Here is a 20,185-nt window from a genome sequence, read left to right as displayed (position 1 = left end):
TTTTTGTTCTAGTTCTGTGAAAAATGCCATTGGTAGTTGGATAAGGACTGCATTGAATCTGTATATTGCTTTGGGTAGTAGAGTCATTTTCACAATGTTGATTCTTCCAATCCAAGAACATGGTATATCTCTCCATCTGTTTATATTATCTTTAATTTTTTCATCAGTGTCTTACAGTTTTCTGCATACAGGTCTTTTGTCTCCTTACATAGGTTTATTCCTAGGTATTTTACTCTTTTTGTTGCAATAGCAAATGGGGATGTTTCCTTAAATTCTCTTTCAGATTTTTTATCACTACTGTACAGGAATGCAACAGGTTTCTGTGCATTAATTTTGTATCCTGCTACTTTACCAAATTCGTTGATTAGCTCTAGCAGTTCTCTGGTAGCTTCTTTAGGATTCTCTATGTATAGTATCATGTCATCTGCAAACAGTGAGAGTTTTACTTCTTTTCCAATTTGGATTCCTTTTATTTATTTTTCTTCTCTGATTGCCATTGCTAAAACTTCCAAAACTATGTTGAACAAGGGTGGTGAGAGTGGCCCTCTTGACTTGTCCCTGATCTTAGAAGAAATGGTTTCAGTTTTTCACTATTGAAAGTGATGTTGGCTGTGGGTTTGTCATATATAGCCTGTATTATGTTGAGGTAGGTTCCCTCTATGCCCACTTTCTGGATAGTTTTTTGCATAAATGGGTTTTGAATTTTGTCAAAAGCTTTTTCTGCATCTATTGAGATTATCGTATGGTTTTTATCCTTCAATTTGTTAATACGGTGTATTGCCTTGATTGATTTGTGTATATTGAAGAATCTTTGAATTCCTGGGATAAACTTCACTTGATCATGGTGCATGATCCTTTTAATGCGCTGTTGGATTCTGTTTGCTAGTATTTGGTTGAGGATTTTTGCATCTATGTTCATCAGTGATATTGGTCTGTAGTTTTCTTTTTTTGTGACATCTTTGCCTGATTTTGGTATCAGCGTGATGGTGGCCTTGTAGAATGAGTTCGGGAGTGTTCCTCCCTCTGCTATATTTTGGAAAAGTTTGAGAAATATAAGTGTTAGCTATTCTCTAAATTTTTGACAGAATTAGCCTGTTAAGCCATCTGGTCCTGGGCTTTTGTTTGTTGGAAGTTTTTTAATCACAGTTTCAATTTCAGTGCTTGTGACTGGTCTGTTTGTATTTTCTATTTTTTCTTGGTTCAGTCTCAGAAGGTTGTGCTTTTCTAAGAATTTGTCCATTTCTTCCAGGTTGTCCATCTTATTGGCATAGTGTTGCTTGTAGTAATCTCTCATGATTCTTTGTACTTCTGCAGTGTCAGATGTTACTTCTCCTTTTTCATTTCTATTTCTGTTGATTTGCATCTTCTCCCTTTTTCTCTTGATGAGTCTGGCTAATGGTTTATCAATTTTGTTTATCTTCTCCAAGAACCAGCTTTTAGTTTTATTAATCTTTGCTCTCATTTCCTTCATTTCTTTTTCATTTATTTCTGATCTGATCTTTATGATTTATTTCCTTCTCCTAACTTTGGAGGGTTTTTTTTTGTTCTTCTTTCTCTAATTGCTTTAGGTATAAGATTAGGTTGTTTATTTGAGATTTTTCTTGTTTCTTGATGAAGGATTGTATTGCTATAAACTTCCCTCTTAGAACTGCGTTTGCTGTGTCATAAAGGTTTGGGGTCATCGTGTTTTCATCATCATTTGTTTCTAGGTATTTTTTGATTTCCTCTTTGATTTCTTCAGTGATCTCTTGGTTATTTAGTAGCATATTGTTTAGCCTCCATGTATTTATAGTTTTTACATTTTTTCCCTGTAATTGATATCTAGTCTCATAGTATTGTGGTCAGAAAAGATACTTGATATAATTTCAATATTCTTAAATTTACCAAGGCTTGGTTTGTAACCCAAGATATGATCAATCCTGGAGAATGTTTCATGTGCACTTGAGAAGAAAGCACATTCTGTTGTTTTTGGATGGAATGTCCTATAAATATCAATAAAGTCCATTTAGTCTAATTTGTCATATAAAGCTCGTGTTTACTTATTTATTTTCATTTTGGATGATCTGTCCATTGGTGAAAGTGGGGTGTTGAAGTCCACTACTGTTATTGTGTTACTGTCGATTTCCCCTTTTATGGCTGTTAGCATTTGCCTTATGTATTGAGGTGCTCCTATGTTGGGTACATATATATTTACAATTGTTATATCTTCTTCTTGGATCGATCCCTTGATCAGTATGTAGTGTCCTTCTTTGTCTCTTGTAATAGTCTTTATTTTAAAGTCTATTTTGTCTGATATGAGTATTGCTACCCCAGCTTTCTTTTGATTTCCATTTACAGGGAATATCTTTTTCCATCCCCTCACTTTCAGTCTGTATGTGTCCCTAGGTCTGAAGTGGGTCTCTTGTAGACAGCATATATACAGGTCTTGTTTTTGCATCCATTCAGCCAGTCTGTGTCTTCCGGTTGGAGCATTTAATCCATTTACATGTAAGGTAATTATCAATATGTATATTCATATTACCATTTTCTTAATTGTTTTGGGTTGGTTTTTGTAGGTCTCTTGTGTTTCTTGCCTAGAGAGGCTCCTTTAGCATTTGTTGTAAAGCTGGTTTGGTTGTGCTTAATTCTTCTAACTTTTGCTTGTCTGTAAAGGTTTTAATTTCTCCATCGAATCTGAATGAGATCCTTGCTGGGTATAGTAATGTTGGTTGTAGGTCTTTCCCTTTCATCACTTTAAATATGTCCTGCCACTCCATTCTTGCTTGCAGAGGTTCTGCTGAAAGGTCAGCTGTTAACCTTATGGGAATTCCCTTGTATGTTATCTGTTGTTTTTCCCTTGCTGCTTTTAATATTTTTTCTTTGTATTTAGTTTTTGGTAGTTTGATTAATATGTGTCTGGGCATGTTACTCCTTGGATTTATCCTGTATGGGACTCTCTGCGCTTCTTGGACTTGATTGACTACTTCCTTTCTCATGTTAGGGAAGTTTTCGACTATAATCTCTTCAAATATTTTCTCAGTCCCTTTCTTTTTCTCTTCTTCTTCTGGGACCCCTATAATTCGAATATTGGTGTGTTTAATGTTGTCCCAGAGGTCTCTGAGACTGTCCTCAGTTCTTTTCATTCTTTTTTCTTTATTCTGCTCCCTGGCATTTATTTCCACTATTCTATCTTCCAGGTCACTTATCCTTACTTCTGCCTCAGTTATTCTGCTATTGATTCCTTCTAAAGTGTTTTTAATTTCATGTATTGTGTTGTTCATCACTGTTTGTTTGTTCTTTAGTTCTCCTAGGTGCTTGTTAAACGTTTCTTGTATTTTCCCCATTCTATTTCCGAGATTTTGGATCATTTTTACTATCATTACTCTGAATTCTTTTTCAGGTAGACTGCTTATTTCCTCTTCATTTGTTTGGTCTGGTGGGTTTTTACCTTGCTCCTTCATCTGCTGCATGTTTCTCTGTCTTCTTATTTTTTTTAACATACTGTGTTTGGTGTCTCCTTCTTGCAGGCTGCAGGTTCATAGTTCCTGTTATTTTCAGTGTCTGCCCCCAGTGGGTGAGGTTGGTTCAGTGGCTGTTGTGTAGGCTTCCTGGTTGAGGGGACTGGTTCCTGTGTTCTGGTGCGTGGGGCTGGATCTTGTCCTTCTGGTGGGCAGGGCTGCTTCTGGTGGGCAGGGCTGCTTCTGGTGGTGTGTTTCGAAGTGCCTGTGAACTTAGTATGACTTTAGGCAGCCTCTCTGCTAATTGGTGGGGTTGTGTTCCTGTCTTGCTAGTTGTTTGGCATGGGGCATCAAGCACTGGCGCTTGCTGGCTGTTGGGTGGAGCCGGGTCTTAGGGCCGAGATGGAGATCTCTGCGAGAGCTCTCAACAATTAATATTATGTGGGGCCAGAAGGTCTCTGGTGGTCCAATGTCCTGGACTCGGCTCTCCCACCTCCTCAGCTCAGGCCCAACACCCAGCCAGAGCACCAAGACCCTGCCAGCCACATGGCTCAGAAGTTAAGGAAGAAAAAAAAAAGAACAGATAGAACCCCAAAACAAATGGTAAAAGCAAAACTAAACAGACAAAATCACACAAAGAGACATACACACACACACACATGCACAGAAAGATCAAAAGGAAAAAAATAAAAGGGAGAGAGCAACCAAACCAATAAACAAATCCACCAATGATAACAAGCACTACAAGCTAAACTAAGATAAACATAAAACCAAAAACAAATCAGATGCAGAAAGCAAACCCCAAGTCTACATTTGCTCCCAATGTCCACCACCTCAATTTTGGGAATTTTTGTTGTCTATTCAGGTTCTCCACAGATGCAGGGTTTATTAAGTTGATTGTGGAGATTTAATCCGCTGCTCTTGGGGCTGCACGGAGAAATTTCCCTTTCTCTTCTTTGATCGCACAGCTCCTGGGGTTCAGCTTTGGTTTTGGCCCCGCCTCTGCACATAGGCCACCCTCAGGTATCTGTTCCCTGCCCAGACAGGAGGGGGTTAAAGCAGAGGCTGATTAGGGCTCTCTTGCTCACTCAGGCCAGGGAGAGGGAGGGGTATGGTAGCCATAATTGGAATGCGGGGCGAGCCTGTGACTACAGAGGCCAGTGTGACATTGCAACAGCCCGAGGCACACTGTGTGTTCTCCTGGGGAAGCTGTCCCTGGATCACAGGACCCTGGCAGTGGCAGGCTGCACAGGTTCCCATGGGGAGTGTGGGTAGTGACCTGTGCTTGCACACAGGATTCTTGGAGGCAGCAGTGGCAGTGTTAGTGGTCCATACCTGCATTTGGGGTTTGAGATGATAGCTGCAGCTTGTGCCCATCTCTGGAGCTCACTTAAGCCAGCTGTGGGCACACAGAGCAGGAAGCCCCTCTCCACGTGCACCCCAAAACAATGGTCTCTTGCCTCTTAGGCAGCTCCAGACTTTTTCCTGGACTCCCTCCTGGCTAGCTGTGGCACACTAGCACCCTTCAGGCTGTCTTCACGCAGCCAACCCCAGTCCTCTCCCTGGGATGTGACCTCCAAAGACCAATCCTCAGCTCCCAGCCCCGCCCGCCCCGGCGGGTGAGCAGACAAGCCTCTCGGGCTGGTGTGTGCCGGTCGGCACCGATCCTTTGTGCGGGAATCTCTCCGCTTTGCCCTCCGCACCCCCTGTTGCTGTGCTCTCTTCCGCGGTGCCGAAGCTTTCCCCCTCTGCCACCCACAGTCTCCGCCCACGAAGGGGCTTCCTAGTGTGTGGAAACTTTTCCTCCTTCACAGCTCCCTCCCAGAAGTACAGGTCCCATCCTTATTCTTTTGTCTGTGTTTTTTTCTTTTTTCTTTTGCCCTACCCAGGTACATGAGGATTTTCTTGCCTTTTGGGAAGTCTGAGGTCTTCTGCCAGCGTTCAGTAGGTGTTTGGTAGGAGTTGTTCCACATGTATATGTATTTTTGATGTATTTGTGGGGAGGAAGGTGATGTCCATGTCTTACTCCTCCACCATCTTGAAGGTCTCTCCTCCTCTGCTTTTGGAAACAGAATTATGGGAGTCATTTTTGTGAGTTTTACTATTGAAGGATTGCAGTTTTCCTCTGAAGAAGAATTAATCCCTATTTAAAATAAAGGAATGAGTAGCATTTATATATTTAGATCTTAATGTCAGAAAATGGAATCCTCAAGTGTGCAAAATTTTATGAAGATTCCGATCAAACTGGAAGACTTAATTAAAACTATGTTTTGTATCTTTTCAAGTTGTTGTGTCTCCCCCACATTGAAAAGAGGAAAATATCATACTATTCTTTTAATCATGAGTTGGTAAACATGATTACCAGTATTCACTTACTTATTATCTACTGAGCACCTATCTTATGCCAGACACGATCCCTTTCCTAAGGAGTTCACAGCCTGATAGAAGAGATAAGATATATTCATATATAACCTTATTGCATGGTAAAAGGTGATGGTCCATCCACGAATTATAGGTAAATTATTCTGGAGCTTGAGGCAGGATTATCATCTCAGTCTCATTCACTGGAGGAGCCTGGGTTTGGACATGTGAGGAAGGAAGAGGGACGTGAGAAAGCTTTACATGACAGATTTTAATTGAGGTGGTCCTCCAAGGATGTCTAGGAATTGGCCACACAGGGAAGTAGGATACTGGACATTTCAAAAAGAAGGTAGTGGCACATGTAAAGGCACAGGGGCAGAGAAGGGACTTATGGGGAGCACTAACAGTAGCTGGTAGACATTCAGATTTACTAGGTGGTTAGACTGGATCGTAACTACTAGTAAAAGGAAGTAGGAGAGAAGTCAAAGGCAGACCAATCAGTGCTGCTATTTGCAAATTTGGTTAATCCTCAGTTTTAAGAAATTCCGACTGAGGTGGCCTGGGGTACAGCCTTTGAATCTATAGCTATAATAATCCACAGGTGATCCGATACTCAACCAAGTTGGGAGCCACCAGCTACTTTCAATTTCCTCTCATTCAATATGTCTCTTCCTTTCATACCCACCCCCACTGCCCACCTCAGGTCCTCATTATTTCTCACCTGGATGACTGTAATAGCCTCCTGCCTCACTTTCTCATTACTGCTAGAATCATATTCCTAAATTGTATGTATATTCCTCACCACCCTACTGACTCCTGCTTACCTCCCCACCAGCCAATCAGAAGAATGTCCACCAGCTGATCATGCCCTCCTCTTTGTACGATTACTATGCTATGAAACTCCTCACTACCCCCTCCAGGTTGGGACACACAGTTTTGAGGGCATGAGCCCACTATGGCCCCCATTGCCTGGCAAAGCAATAAAGCTATGCTTTTCTACTTCACCCCCAAAAAAAAGAAAAAAAAATTGAAACTTTAATCTCACATCTCATTCAAAGCTTCTCTTCCCCCCCCCCCAGCACGGTTCAGGCCCAACCTGATCCTGTAGCAGAAAAGCTGGGCATTGTCTGTTTCTCTCTCCCTCTCTCTCCTCCACCAGCTACTCTGGCTTTTCTAGAGGCAGGACAGGGAGAAGGAGTGTACAGAGAAAGGGACAAAATATTGTTACTTAGGCAATGATGCTTATAGTTCTATACTGGCTGTTCCTGATACTTTACATGCCATCTGTGTATTCACATGTTAGCTTTTCTGCGGGGGCCATTTGTGGGTACATCATAGCCCCCTATTTAGTAGATGTGGGCATGCCCCACCTAACTTCTTATCACACACACACACACACACACACACACACACACACACACACACACCAGGGTCTCATCAAAGCAGTTGGAGCCCAGTTACATTGAGAGCTTGTTCTATGGAAAATACATATTTGTGTGACACCAGCTGATGGGAGCAGAGACCTGCCTTAATGCTGCCACTTCTCCCTGCACAGGTGGCTCCATAAGCCCCACAAAATCTTGATGAACCCATCACTCAATAATGAATAGCCTTCTTTGTCTCTGGGAGATCAGCCTTGTTATAACAGGAATGAAAAGAGAGAGAGAAGAGAAACGGTCAGTGCTCAGTTTTTAGTTTTTTATTTTTTAACATCTTTATTGGAGTATAATTGCTTTACAATGGTGTGTTCCTTTCTGCTTTATAACAAAGTGAATCTTCTATATGTATACATATATCCCCATATCTCTTCCCTCTTGTGTCTCCCTCCCACCCTCCTTATCCCACCCCTCTAGGTGGTCACAAAGCACTAAGCTGATCTCCCTGTGCTATGCGGCTGCTTCCCACTATCTATCTAGAGTCTGTCATACAGAGTCAAGTAAGTCAGAAAGAGGAAAACAAATACTGTATGCTAACACATATATATGGAATCTTTAAAAAAAAAAAAGGGGGTTATGAAGAACCTAGGGGCAGGATAGGAATAAAGACGCAGACGTAGAGAATGGACTTGAGGACACAGGGAGGGGGAAGGGTAAGCTGGGACGAAGTGAGAGAGTGCTCAGTTTTTAAATTTTAAAGTAGATTTGCGAAACTGATAGCAGAGAGCAAAGCGTGAACACTGAAGTTTTTCCTTGCAAGAACCAGGTTATTTTGCAAGAAAGATTTTTTTTTAATTCGAAAGCATGGTTTGGGGAATTGGGTAAGAAATAAAAAGGCAAAGCACTGAAAGAACTTGGGACATAAACTTTATGCCATAAACACTAATTGGAAAGACCAAAAGAGAGCCAGGTTACTGCACTCCAGAGGAGATAAAGATTCACGGGGCTGGAAGAGGAAAGACAATAATGAAAGAGGATGTGACTAGGGGAAGAGGTCCCTGAGGCCCAAGACGGGGACCTGAGCCTGAAGGAAAAACAAAATGCACCCGAAACTGCCCAGCCTTTGCCAGAGCAAAAGGTACATGTTACAAGCATCAGAGAGGCATAGAAAACCCTCTCGTTGTCCCATGTCCATTCTAAGAGCATCCAATGGACCAGTACACGTCATTGATGCTAAGAAATTCCATCTGCTTTTCTTTTTATTACCATCCAGGAATTTACTATTCACTGCAGTCTACTTATCACCCGGTGATCATGCCTATCTGTTTCAGCCCTATCTGAATCATCCTTTATGGACAATCTACTTCCTCCTACTGACTCTCTGGAAGCTCAGGACACTTGAAAGTCTCCAACAGAGTGCGCTGGAGTCTTAGTGTGGCGGTATCACAGTAGAAGGAGAGGCCACCAGCCCCCAGCTTCTGTACACGGGTTATGTTGAGTGATTACTCCCACCCAATGCCCCTAGCAGCCCCCATGCCAAAACACCACAGTTATCGTTGTTTCAAACATACCAAGGTTTACCTAGGAGAAAAGCATAACAACAACAATAAAGCCTGACAATCTGAAAAAAAGCAGAATACAGCAAAGTAAGTTTCCATCTTACTACAAGTTATCACACCAGCTATTCTAACTACTTTCTCAACTAGGATATGTGGGGAAAATGGGCTTTCCTGGATAGCAGGGCTTCAAACCACTTTCTCCCATAGTCTCATATATTAAGAGCAATATAACAAGAATATTTTATTCTTTTCTAAAAACTCTAAGTTATGTCAAATAAGTTTCTTATTAAAAGAAAACAGAGAGGAAGGAACATATGCAGAGGTGGTATGGCTATGAGGAATTCTAAAGTCAAATCAACACAGGCATTTAAAGACACTCTATACTGAATTCAATAATACTCAGTTTTCAAAATTAAATACCTAAAATTTATCGGGTCGTAAAAAATGTTCGTGGTGCATTCCACACTTCTCTAGATATTCACAAGCAAATATTTATTTCAACTTCTTAGAAATTTTTCCGGTGTCTTTTGAAATGTATTTGTATTGACCATTTCAGAACATATCAGTGTTGACCTCAACAATTACAAGTCATGACTCCTTCCTTCCATTGCTTTCCATATCAGTAGGCTAAAGCATAATGGAAAACCTTCAATATTCAGCGAATCTCTTACAGTCCTTGGATGAGTGACTACAGGTTATATATTCCGTTCATGCCTGTAGTTGCAAAGTACCTTTGTAGGCTACAGGATGAGCTATTACTCAACAAGAAATTGTCTTCTGTTTTTTCAACATTTTAACAAACATTTACTAAGAACCTACTTTGGTGTACTAGGAGCTGAAGACACAAAGATAAATGAGAAACAAGCCTTGCCTTTAGGGAGTTCATAATCTCTTTTATTTAGTGTATTTATATGGTGTTCTTTTTTTCTATTCAATTTATCTAGATAAATGGGGTGCGCCTGTTAAACTTTGTTTTCATACTTGTGTTGCTGTGTTTGAGGGGAAATCTGATTCTCCTTCCCTCTCTTGGTAGCTGTCCACATGAATGTCAGAAGTCTATTTCTTTTTCTGGTCCTCTCCCTCCTTCCACCTTAAACTTCCTTATATCTCTTCTCCCTTCCTTAGTGAGTTAAGTGACAGTATACTTTATTTTATATTTGTTAGATTCTTGTGTTCCCTGATCTCAAATCTTAATTTTTACACTTAAAATGTCTCTTTACTGCTTAGGTAGGCTATATTTCTCCCTATATATGTCAGTAGAACTCAACAGAAAAACAAGTTCTTTACCTTCTGAGCTGACAACCTTGAGGTTCTTTTCATATTTAGATGCTTCAATTATATCCCAAAACAGTTCCTCATGAAATATAATGATAATAATAAAAACCCGTAAATAATAGAAGGTGATTACATTCATTTCTCATTTCTACTCATTGTCTGATAGCAAGTGTCTCACTCTATGATTTTCATTAGACTTGACCTCAGTTCTTTTATGTTCTTAGTATGTGGGCCAAAATAAAGCTATTTAATTTGAGAGCAATAAGAAATGCCCTTAAAAGAAATCAGAAAATGAACAGATTATGAGGAAGAAAAAAAATTCCATCACACCTAGAAAATAACATATGAACAAACCTGGCTCAATCATCATTTTACTTTATTTCATGCCCTTATATAATCAACTCCCCCGTGCAAAGCAAGATCAAGTTTACATGTATATTAAGTAAACAATATTTTGTGAAACTCCAACATTCTAAAGTCAGATTATTCACCTTATTTATTCTTATTTGGGGACTCTTTTACTATTAAGACTTACCCTTAATCTTGCTCAAAGTGCTGAGTGAATATATTATCAACTGTTTTCTCCTGAAAACTTTGCCTCTGCCAGTCCGCTTTATGAACTCCTGGCCACGGCTGTAGACTGCTGCAGCTCCCTGTCTCTCTACCACTGCACAACAAACATGTCTGAGTTCTCTCTGTAGGGACCTTGGATTCTTTGTTCTGACAGCTGCCTTCTCTCTATGTTGTGTGATGGGAGAAGTTTTAAATCTCTTTGGTCACATGTCTGCATTTGGCGTTTAAACTGAAAACGGATTGCACCACTGCACTGCTGCCTAAAGCATCTGTGTAGCTCCAGTGTTCCCTGCCCTCTCCTTACCCCCACAGCAGTCCTTACTGGCTTCATGCTCCACTCACACCGTGGGACTAAAGTAACTCAACTCGGTCAAAATGTTTGGGATATGTACTCTATGCTGCACAATCTGATCGGTGTTTAGAGATAAAAAATGAAAAGACACGTTAGGGGCAGGTGGAGATTTCAACCGATTTCAAGTAAAGGGAATAGCATTTTACAAAAGGAAAAGCAAGGAGGTAACCAGCAGAGTCTCTTCCAAGAATTGCATGAAACAAATGTTACAGATAAACAAAGAGCCTCAGAGAAGCTTAAGATAAAAGAGGCTTAAAAGCTCTTGTAAAAGTCTTAAGATGACAGAACTAGTATCAGATTTAGAATTAATACTCAGGTCTGACTCCAGAGCCCATGCTCTCCACATTATTGACCCAAACAGAATGCGATTCACTGTCCATATTACACATATGTCACATATGTAGCAACATGAGATACCTTCTTAATTCCTAATTCCTTGTCGGTATTGTGCTTCCCATAATATGGTCAACCTAATTTAAACTGGCTTCCTTCTCTACCGCTCTATTGAAACAGCTCTTGTGAAGGTCACAAACTGTCCCATGTTGACCAATTCACCTCTTTTCTCATCTCACTCAATGTCCATGCAGCTTTCATCTGCTTGAAACGATTTCTCCTCTTGGCTCCTATGACCCTTCCTACCCCTGGTTTTCCTTCGACCTCAGTTGTGGCTCTTTTTCTGTCTCCCTTGCTAGCTTCTCCTTCAACACCTCTAATGCAGGAGTGTACAGGCATGGCTGGGAGTCTTTCTACCCCCTATCTACCTTCTCTTCCAGAGGGAGCTCCTTCCAACACCATGATTTTAAAAATCTCCAACCCTGAATGCCAAAATGACAGAGAAGTGGCTTAAAGAGTAGCCTCTGGAGCCAGACTTCCTGGATGGTCATCCTAGCTCCACTGACTAAACTAAACTGGATGATCTTGGGTTAGTTGCTTAACCTCTCTGTGCCTCAGTACTCTCATTTGAAAATGGATATGAGAATAGTAGCTATTTTTATATACAAGTATCTTCCTAATAATTCCACTTGGATATCAAATTTAACACATCAAAAGTGAATTCTATATTCCCCAGCCCCTCACAAACCTTTCCTCCTCATGTCAATAAATGTCAATAAACCATACACTCAGGTGTTCACGTCAAAAAATCTAAACACATCCTTGATTCTTTCCCTTTACTGACCCCCAATACCAGCAAGTCTTATCCTCTACCTCCCCAATATTTTAATTTCTCCTTTCTTCATCTTCATTGTCTCTTTCACCCTCATCAAATCTACTAACATTAGTAGCCTCCCAAATGTCGTTATATTCACTCCTTCCACCCTACAATCTGTCTTCTGCATAGGAGTAAGAAAGGTCTTTCTTCAAAGGTATAGCAGCGCCTCACTTTTCTGCTTAAGAGCGTGCAGCGGCTTTCCACAGAGCTTAAAAAATCCAGCCTCCACACCATGACCTAGCAAGCCCGTGTGAGTAGCTCCTTCGTCTCCATCCTCATCTGTGCCACCCTCCCTGACCTACCACAGGCCACCCCTCCCTCTTGTCACAGCCTTTCTGTGTTCCCTAAACTTGCCATCTTGTACTTTTCAAGGACTTTGAGCTTTGGTGGGATGTCCTTCCACTGGCAGAGATATTTTACCTCTGGATCTCTACTACTCATCAGACTGCCTGGAACATAGTGTGTGTTCTATAAATATCAATAGCTTTTTGATTGATTGATGGCCCTTTAAAGTCTACAGGTCAAAATTTTATTCATTTAATTTGTATTTTAAATGCTTTAGGGGAATTTTCTATATAAAGAAACCAGAAGTAAAATATTATTAAATGTGCAAAATAATTCCTAAGTTACAACTTTAAAATTGGGATCTTGCAGTTATAAGTGTGTGTTATACGAGTTATACGAGTGTGTGTGTGTGTGTGCGCACATATACATGATCTGAAGATTTTTTTGCAAAGTAGGTGGCTCACTGAATACATAAAATTTGTTATATTCTGAGGTAACTATGTCTAGTATAGAGTTAGGCCCAGGATGTTAAATATAATTACTGTTTTTTCAAAACTAAGTACAATATGAAAGGACAAGAGCAGGACCAGACCTCAAGGGTACAGGGCAACGCCTCCTTGTGGCATTAACATTCCTAGCACACGCCTGTCAACATTCCCAGCAGCAAGCTACAGAAACCAGGCAAATATTTACACAGAATTTTTTAAAGCCACAAGCTTCTTCCTATAAAGAATTCTAAAAGTAAATCTTTTAAAAATAAATGCTTTAGGTGTATTTTTTCTGAATTTTCCTGAATTAAAGTAACATGAAAGTAACTTTCCTAAAAGCATAGATCTGATGAATTTATTTGCAGCCATGACCTTTTTTTTTCTTTTTCTGCCCTCACCTGGTAAATGCACTCCCAGAGGTTGACAAGTATCTAAAGATCCATAAAACTTGAATTTACAAGTATAATAAATCATTTGTCACTGACATTTTTAAGATTTGGCCTTATCGAGTTTTAACTGATATGTTTTGCAGGTAGTCCTGCTGTTATATGGAAGCAATATAAGTTTAATATTTAGTTACTGCAACCTAAAGACACTGTCTTACTAAAGTATGAAAACCTTAAGAGGAAATTTTGTCCCTAAAGTAATTAAGGCAAGACTTTGAGACACAAAATCCAGCAAAATGTCCAATTAAAGTTAATCACAATTAATTCTTTGAAAGCTCAAAATTTATTGGTGACATCTTCACACTTCCACTTTATGGTCAAGTGTCAGTTGTTTGTATTCAGAGTTGCCATTCCATTTAACAGAACTAAAATCTCCCTAAAGAAAAGTTCCAGACATACCAGTTCTCTTAAAGTTGGATATTATACACCTTAATTATTTTCAAACAATATAAAAATTAAAAATCCACCACTCACACATTTAAAACTCCTGCAGTTTTACTTAACTTCATTATATCAGATGGAGAAAATATATCTTGTTGAAAAACATTTCTGACAGGACAGTGTCAATATTCAGAAACTTAAACATGGACGATAAATGAAATCGTAATGAAGAAATATATTGTGCATAGAAAAATATCTGAAGGCAAAAATATGATCTTTATAGAGATCGTCAACTGCCATAACCCTAACTAATCACTGCACCTCATCCATCATGTTCAGAGGCAGGTAAAGTAATAGATTCCTAAGTAAAGCTCGGACACGATTCTACCACTTCAGTGTAAAATGGCCACTTAATGTATTTTTGTAAAGCGTGCTTATGTTGCTCTCTCTTGGTGAAAAAGTAGTACTGTTCAAATTGATTGCTACCGATTTTTAAAACTTTGTTTAAAGGTTTTCTTGTTAAGAGAAACAGTATGTTTCAAAACAGCATTTTCGGTGCCATTTGCACAAATTGAAGTGCTAATTGCTAACCTTAGAACAGCTAGAACTGCTTTAAATAATTCCGAGTTTCTAAATTGACATGAATTAAAAGCCAGTTGGAGCACACACTTAAACGTTTTCATTTATGGCCTGCCAGGAAATTTCATTTTGTAATAAACAAAGTACCAAAGAAAATGAACAGGAGGGTACTAACTACTTAAAAAATTCAGCTTTGAGAACCTGATTTACTGAAAAGTGAAAGTCTTTGCAGTTTCCTAAGTGCTCTATCCATTTACATATTTGCAGAAACAAATTATGAACCATTTGAAAAGAAAACTTACTGTATAAACATAAGTAGTAGCAGAAGTCCAAATGATTAATAAAAAAAAAACTTGTGTGATTACCAATTTTAAAATCAGAGCCAGTGGTTTGCTGGAGCCAACTCTTACCAACTTGCAAAAGCTGACTCTGAAAATAATGTCCCAACTCCACGTTCACTGACATAATTTTGATATTAGAAATCTGTCATGTGGGAGTATTAACACTACAGAAATTGGCAAACACTGTAAATCAGCGTTTTGTTTTTCTGTATGTGTGTGTATTTACCAGCACACCACCAGAAATGTCAAAAAACATGCCAAAAAGGTCTTTCCCACTGGTTAATGACAATTGATCCATAATTAACAAAAAACAGAATTTTTCCTAATTACGATGAATATAAACACTGAATAAAGAACCAGGGGAAGCCATTACCTACTAAACATTGTATAAATGAAAATACAACTAAACTGAGTGTAGAATCTTGGAATAAACAGGCATCTTTTCCTTTCTCTTTAATTCACTTATAATTCAAGCAACATATAGCATTTTATTGTCAGAATAGAAACTTCACAATTACCATTTCCTCTCCTCCAAATCAAGAGTCTTTTCAGAGAGTCACTCCAGTCATACTTTAACCAGTTCTCTGCATTAGTCAAATAGACCTGACTAACCTTTGGGAAATTTAGCTTACCAAAATGCCACACTCAACCAACAAAGTGAAAGAACGTTTTGTATGCTTTTGTATTTTAAATACGGGACTGAATAAAGTGGATGTTCTATCATGTGAACGAAGACATGAAAGATGCAAGCAAAGGTTTCTTTGACAAAGACTTGAAAATGGTATTCCGTAAGCCAAGCCCCTCTTGTGCTCACTGGGTCATCTTTGGAAGGCAAGACTCAGGGACTTCAGAGTTTTCCTTTCCCTTGGAAGACTTACCCATAAGTTTAGAGAAATAACCTCAGGAAACAAGTGTTATGTTGTTTAAAACCTTAGAGCAGGACTTTCTATCTACAAGGTACGAAAACTTGACTTCTGAAGTATCATAGTCTTCTGCAGCTCACAGATGTCAAAGGCAATGCAAGGAACTCACAGCGCATGGTCTGGTAGCTTGCATCTGCATTAAGTACAGCTCACTGTGCAGGGAGGATTATCGAATAGAGGTTTGATTATTATTATTTCAGTTCTGCCTCTTCCCACAGGATCTGCTTGAAGATGTTATACCACAAGGTGACTATTTTATTGAAAGTAATATAATATTAATTAATTAATGATTACATATAAATAATGGAAAGAGACTAACTGAGCAATAGTTCAGTTAAGTAGCTTAACAATGTCACTAAGAGTGACAGCAGAGCTGAGCAATGGAAAAACAGTACCAGATACTGAGGGCAGAAACAGTGTCTTTTAAGTTAATCTTTCCATGTATTTCCTCCTAATGAAAACCGATAACAGAAGCACATTATAGATGAAAAGATGTTAGAGAATATATAATCATTAAAGCAGCAAGAGTTGTCTCTCTATCATTTAAACCTCAGAATAGAATATCTAGTGATATAAGGTTGTTGCTAATATTATTGACAGACAAACAGGAAGATCATCATATCAGTAACATAGAAAGAAAGAATTATCACACTGCAAAGATCAATGGGAATGCAATTTGCACTGTTACAAGTCATTCAGTTGAAGATATGTGAGAATCAAGTTTTAAATACAACATATAATCAGAATCTATTGTGAAACCATATAATAAAAATAACTTTAAAAACTGCATCAAATCAATAAGGTATTTCCTTACTAAAATAAAAGCCTGACCTCTGGTACAGCTATTTTGAATGTTATCTAGCATAAGGAATGAAATGCATCTCTCTCATTGATGGCTTCAGAAATGCACAAAAAATCTTCATAACCACCCTATCAACACTGTCATTATTCTCCCCATTTTACAGATAAGGAAAATGAGAAACAGAGTATTAAGGTCAGACTCTTAGGAGGTGGTAGAACTGGGATTCAAATTCTGACAGTTTCACTTCTGAGTCCTGCCTCCAAGCAGCTGCATTACACACCTCTCATCATTTGGACTAAAGCTGAAACTGTAGAAAATCCAGGAGTCCTTTCTGAAGAGAAAGTTTAACTGTTTTTTTTTTTTTTTTTTTTACCTCTTCCTATTATGTGCTCCTATTTTTAATCTAAATATTAAGCATCAATTCCGCTTTCTGTTAAGCAAATTACTCATGGTATCTGGATGCCTATAAGGGCAATTCCATCTGGCAACCAGAGCTAAGCCCGCACATTATAGAGGTCCTCCATGTCACCAAGAATAGAACATGTTACAGAGTTTCTTACATATCTCTGTTATTTATCCTTAGTATATTTTATTATAACGATCTATTTAGATGACTTTTTCCTCTGCTGGAATTGCAGCTCATGGAAAGTGAGCATGTTGTCTTATTAATCATTTGTTTCTCTGGTATCTAGCACAGCTCCTGACATGCAGCTGATACATGTTTGTCAAAATGAAATTACATGTCTCAGCCAACAAAAGCAGGCTTGAAAGGAACAACTTCAGCCTGCATATTAAACACAAATTTTTTACACTAAATTTTTCACGATAATTTTTTAAAAAGTAGACAATCCCTTGATCTCTCTCCTTCATTCCTCATATAAAATAGGTCCAAAGGTCTGAAGGATTCTTCCTCAGAAATGTCTCTTGAATCTGGATCCACCCACCTAAGTTGAGGCCCTGGTCCTCACTCCAGTCCTAACTAGTTTCCTGCCGCCCAGCTCAGTCTTCCTCCTTCTTCCACCAGGCCAGCGTAGCCAACTCCATAAGTTGCAGACCCCACCTCCTTACTACTTGATTTTTTTTAATGCCCATCGATTCCAGTGTGTAAAGGGTATAATCCAAACTCTTAACTGTAGCATCTAAGGATTTTGCAGTTTGGGCTCAACCTACATCTCTTCATCCACTCCATACCCCAACCCACGCTGAGCCACACGGAGCTTCTCGGCTCTGTGAGCGAGTCGGGCCCTCTCACCTCTGATATTCCCTGTATCTGGAACCCTCTTCTTTTCTTTTGAAATCCTGCTCATATATCAAGACCTAACACCACTGCTGTCTTGTGACACTGTTCCCAGTTCTCCCACGCAGGATGCTCGTGGTTTCTGCTGTTCTCGCACAAAACCCTCATATCTCCATTGTGCCACCTGCCTGCGTTACCGCTACCTAGCAGTGCCTATGTATCTCCCCACCCAGAATGTGAGGTCTGTATACCCCAGAGCTCCGTTCAGCAGTGCTTGGCAGGTAGGAGGCCTAGTGCTGTTTGTGGTGCTGACAGCATACATCAAGCCCTGTTGAGCAAAACCAAGAGCAGCCCATAAAAAGTTTTCACTTATTATGATTTTTCTTTACATCTTGTTTCAGAAAAGGCATGTGCACGGTAATTCTGTGATGTTTATACTTAGCATTTCCTAAGAACAAATACGTAAGTCTGTTCCTTACAGAACACTCTATTTTCCCGTCTATTCAGTGTATTCAGAGATCTTGATGGTTAGAGGAACTTTTGGGGAATTGAACAGACACATTGTTCCCTTGACCAAAACTGACCTGCTTCAAGAGGAGGAACGAGCTAGACAGCAAGGCTGGAAATATGTGATGGGAGGACCTGGAGCATGGCCCAGAGTGCTGTGACGGTTCGGGGAGCTCTCAATCCTAAAATATCACCACAGAATTGTGTTTCTCTGGGATGGTGGAGAAAGGCATCACGTGGAAGTAAAATGACAGCAACGAACATTTATTGGGAGGTATGCACCAGGCTCAGAACCCTGCATAGAATAGTCCAGTTAGTTCCCTTACAACACTATAGGGAATGCCCTATTCTACCATGAAGAAACTGAGGCTCAGAGTCATTGAAACCCAGGTCATCTGGCATCTGAGGTCAGTCTTTCAACCAGCATCTTACTTTACTTAGAATAACAAAATCTACAGATTTTGGATTTGTTTTGTCTAAAATCCCTGGCTGTGTAAATAACTTTTTTTTTTTTTTTTGCGGTACACGGGCCTCTCACTGTTGTGGCCTCTCCCGTTGCGGAGCACAGGCTCCGGACACGCAGGCTCAGCGGCCATGGCTCGCGGACCCAGCCGCTTCGCTGCATGTGGGATCCTCCCGGACCGGGGCACGAACCCGTGTCCCCTGCATCGGCAGGCGGACTCTCAACCACTGCACCACCAGGGAAGCCCTGTGTAAATAACTTTTAACTTACTTGTGATCTTGAGACTGAATTTAGTGGGTATATGTACGGTGTTTTTATAGAATGGGTGAAGATGAGCACCATCTGGTAACAAGTTTCCTTCGTCTCATTCTTACAGATCCTGACATCCTGATGATACCCGACAGACTCAGAATCACAAAGAAGAGTCTTCTGATCGTCGGTGAGATTTTTTTTATATACAATGGGGAAATGACACTACTTTACTACAGAGACTAGTGGTTCCTATTTTCCTCACAACACAATTCTCATATAGACAAAGTTGGTTTTTATTTTTAAGAAACGAAGACCCTGTCCCACTCAGGTAGATCATAGCAGAACCAGGACTGGAACACACATCACCTGCTTCCTATTCCATTGGATGTTCTATTACATAAGAAAAGTAAAAAAGATAGTAGATGAGAAATAATAAGCTAAGGAAGGTAATAAAGCAGACTCCAACCTTTATAAAGAACTTCCTTTTATTTTCCCAAAGCCTTGGGATTACTTAGCAAGGTGTTATGGTGCCATGGAGTTCTCTAGAAATCTGTAATCCCCTATTTAATAATTAAGTACCTAGGTCAGATGTGCAAACTGGTGTGGAAATTTCTAGCATGTATAAGAAGCAAGATCGATATTAGAACATTTCAGCTCTAGAAGTGAGCTTCTCCTGGTTTATCAGGATGTACATTCTCAGGAGATTCTAAACCACACAACTTAAGAGAAGTGAAACCATTTACCTGTTGCTCAGAAAAAAATGGATACTATGTGGACCAAAATGCTGAAAAAAGTATTAATCCAAAAGTGTAGACAATAATGCAGAAGTGGAATCTGCCTTTGCACTTTGTATACATTTATAAGAACTCAATGTTTTAGTTAAAACAACCAAAATAGGCAATGGTCATTTAGTATTTTTAGAGTGAGAATAATGTGGTAATGCTTCACATGGTAATAAGTGGAACCAGAGGAGATGAAATGCAGAAAATTAGAAATGGTCAGGAAAAAAATTCAAAAACACAAATATAAGTAATGTTTGGCTGAGAAACCTGAGGCTAAAATACAAAATGAAGCCAGCTTCTGAAGAATGTACTTATTCTTTATTTGCAGTAAATGTTTCATGACAACAAGACTGTTGCTTCAGTTTGGAAGAGTCAAAAACATAATGGGATTAGCTAAAGTTGCTTTTCTTAAAAATAATCCCTTCATTTTCTTCCACAAATGTTGAGTTTTCCTTTGTACATCACATTATGATGTAGAACATTTACTGAACAAATACCAATTTGAGTTCAAATGATATTAGGGTTTGATGATCTACCTATTTTTAGACTAAGGACT

This window comes from Monodon monoceros, unplaced genomic scaffold (genome assembly GCF_005190385.1).
Source record: "Monodon monoceros isolate NGI ecotype Baffin Bay Population unplaced genomic scaffold, NGI_Narwhal_1 Super_Scaffold_18, whole genome shotgun sequence".
Classification (NCBI taxonomy): Eukaryota; Metazoa; Chordata; class Mammalia; order Artiodactyla; family Monodontidae; genus Monodon; species Monodon monoceros.
This window is presented reverse-complemented; position numbering follows the sequence as displayed.